General features: G+C 45.5%; 1 non-coding gene across 1 annotated transcript; it reads left to right on the top strand.

The window, feature by feature from the left end:
- Nucleotides 1–2,680: 2,680 nt before the first annotated feature.
- LOC141420085 (U6 spliceosomal RNA) lies at nucleotides 2,681–2,784 on the top strand. Its single transcript, XR_012444783.1, has one exon. It is a non-coding gene; the product is annotated as a U6 spliceosomal RNA (small nuclear RNA).
- The last annotated feature ends 305 nt before the right edge of the window (nucleotides 2,785–3,089 follow it).

The following is a 3,089-nucleotide window of genomic DNA, read 5'->3' as shown; positions in this document are numbered from 1 at the left end:
ATTGAGTGACTTCAAGTGAAAGGCGCAAAAGTCAACTCGGTGGGACAAGACGTTGGCATCACAGGGAAAAGATTCCAGTGAAGTTCAAACCCACTGAATTTCACAGGCCTCAGAAGCTCATGCCTGAGTTTGTGAAGAGTCGTGCCAGTGTGTGATGTACTCGTTTGCATCCCTCACACAGACTGCATGAGGAAATTGTCTAAGTTGCTTCCTCTTTTCATGTTTCCCCAAGTTCCTTCTACTTCAATATTGAATAGAAAAAAGAAATGTGAGAAAATACAGTGTCTTCTTTCATACAGCACCTCCTGCAACTTCCATTTCTTTAGTAAGAGAGAAGTAATTTCAGAGCCATGCTGTAGCTCTTGAAAACACTCGCATAGTAGGGCTTTTGTTCTTTCAAAAGACAACTTCTTGTTCCTTTTGGCAGCATAGGGATTTGAACTCAGGGCCTCATGCTTGCTAGGCAGGTGCTTTATCACTTGAGCCACTCCACCAGCCCTTCTTGTGCTGGGTATTTTCGAAATAGGGTCTCACGAATTATTTGCTCAGGCTGGCTTCAAACCACCATCCTCCTGATCTCTACCTCCTGAGTAGCTAGGATTACAGGCGTGAGCCACCAGCACCCAGCTAATGGTCAACTTCAGTGTTAGAATGTGATCAATATGTATTTACCCAAGGGAGATGAAAGCACACATCCACGGAGTCCTACTTGAATGCCAGTGGCTGTATTCTCCACAAGAGCCAAAAACTAGTACCAACCCAAATGTCTGCAGATGGGCAAACCATGCTACAACATGGTTGACCCTCCAAAACAGTATGCTCAGACCCAAAAGGCTACATACTGTAACTCTCCATTTATAGGACGTGTCCAGGAAAGATTACGGAGACAAGTTATAGGATCAGTGATTGTCGCTGACTAGGGAAGGGGACAGAAGGGGAGTGGCTGCCAGTGGGCCCCAGGTCTCTTTTGGGGGTGATGGAAATGTTCTGAAATCAGATTGTGATCATAAGTGCATAACCCTATAAATTCCTAAAAACACAGCAATGGACTACATAGTTATGATGGGTAAATTTTACACTCAACAACCATTTTTAAAATGCTATAGTATAATATCATTTTTATAGGCGTTGTCTCTAAATAAAAAAGGGCCCTAACACAGAGCCATTAAAGAAAAAACCTTCAAAATAGGCCACCCCAAAACTAGCCCCATCTACAGGGAATCTGCAAGATACTGTTTGGCTTCTTTTGTTTTGTTTCGTTTCGTTTCTGGTGGGACTGGGGTTTGAACTCGAGGCTTTGTGCTTCAAAGCAGGTGGTCATAAAGCTTTTTGCTCAAGCCGGCCTCACATCTCGATCCTCCCAATTTCAGCCTCATAAGTGGCCACAAGCCACTTAGGGCTCAGGCGTGAGCCACTAGCACTCGGATCAGATGCTGTTTTTTGTTTCTTCCAGACCATTTCTCTGTGCTCACAGCTTTGAATATGCACTTGGTCTCCATCCTTCTAGTCTTTTCCATCTTCTTGCCAGTTTCCAAGGTGCTCTGGGCCAGATTGCCCTGGTCATGGCATGTGTTACCCTTAAATCTGTCTACTTCATCATAAATTGATGTCGCTGGCAGACTTTCCAAGGTTAACCCTGCTGCCTGGGGCTGCAATCCAGGCTTTTCTTTAACTATCCTCACCTAACTTAGCTGAGCGCTTGTGTGATTCCTTCTCCTACCACGGGCCAGTCCACAGGGCGAAACGCATTTCCCATTGAACATTGCACATACATGCACACATGCACACATGCAACTGAAATGTGTTCAGAAAATAATCCTTACGCCGGCCGTGTGTGATAAGCTCTGTCATTTTCGTGTCATGCCACTTGCATTGTTTTTCAGTGCTAGTCACCACCCATGCAACTGGATTCACAACCAAGTTTTGAGGCATTCCCTTCCCCAGTTTGAAAACTATTGGTCTTGACTAGTGGTCCCCGCCAGTGGTATTTTGCCCCACAGGGGATATTAGACAATGTCTGGAGAAGGCTTGGGCTGTCACAAATGGTCACAAGTAGGTGGGGATGGGAATGGGCGTGGCTCTGGTATGCAGCGGGTAGAGGCCAAGAAGGCTGTTGCACACCCCGTGATGCACAGGGTGACCCCGCCAATGTTCTGGCCCCGAATGTCTATAGTTCTGAGGTTGAAAAACCTTAGTCTCAATTCTAGAAACGTTTCCAGTTTCCTTTTCATTAAAAGAATTTGTAGTTTACAATAAGGTGGAAGGAAAGCACTCAGTGTAAAATAAAAGGATTTTCTTCCTGCCATTTCTTCCCCAGGCTGGCCTTGAACCTCGATCCTCCCAATCTCAGCCTCCCAGGTAGTTAGGAGTGCAGGCGTGAATCACCAGCACCCAGCTTCCAAGGGATTCTTGGGTGCAGGCAAGGATGGAGAAGCATGGTGCCCTTTGGACCGTCTCAGGACAGGACCTTCATTTCTTCACTGAGCTCCCCGGGAACCAGTGTGAGAACTCCAGGTTTCTCCGTGAGATTTGGTGAGACAGGCTCACCTTTGGGGAGGCGTTCTCTTGTAAGTTAGTATTGTGAATTCTGATGCATACGAGCTTCTCCTAGGAAGAATAACGGATGATTATGGAATGATGTGGAAAATGGAATTGAGTAACGTTCTTTAAAGTATTCTCCATGCTCGCTTCAACAGCACATACACTAAAATTGGAACGATACAGAGATTAGCTTGTGCTCTGCCCAAGAGTGACACGCAAATTCGTGAAGCGTTTTATAGTTTTAACTAGGGCAGAGGGGCTCAATAAACTTTGTCTTCCACATAGGTAGGTAGATAAGTAGGTAGGTAGGTAGGTGATAGACAGACAGAGGAATAGATAGATGATAGATAGATAGATAGATAGATAGATAGATAGATAGATAGATAGATGATAGAAGATAGACAGATCTTTTTCCCCATCTAAGACAGTCCTGTCACTATTGGCACTTGGAACCAGATGGCTCCTGGTTGGGGGAGGGGCCTTTCCTGTGCACTCTAGAATGTTTGACAGCATCTCTGGTCTACAGATCCCGTAGTGCCCCCAGTTGT

The sequence above is a fragment of the Castor canadensis genome, chromosome X (genome assembly GCF_047511655.1).
Source record: "Castor canadensis chromosome X, mCasCan1.hap1v2, whole genome shotgun sequence".
Taxonomy (NCBI): Eukaryota; Metazoa; Chordata; class Mammalia; order Rodentia; family Castoridae; genus Castor; species Castor canadensis.
This window is presented reverse-complemented; position numbering and strand designations above follow the sequence as displayed.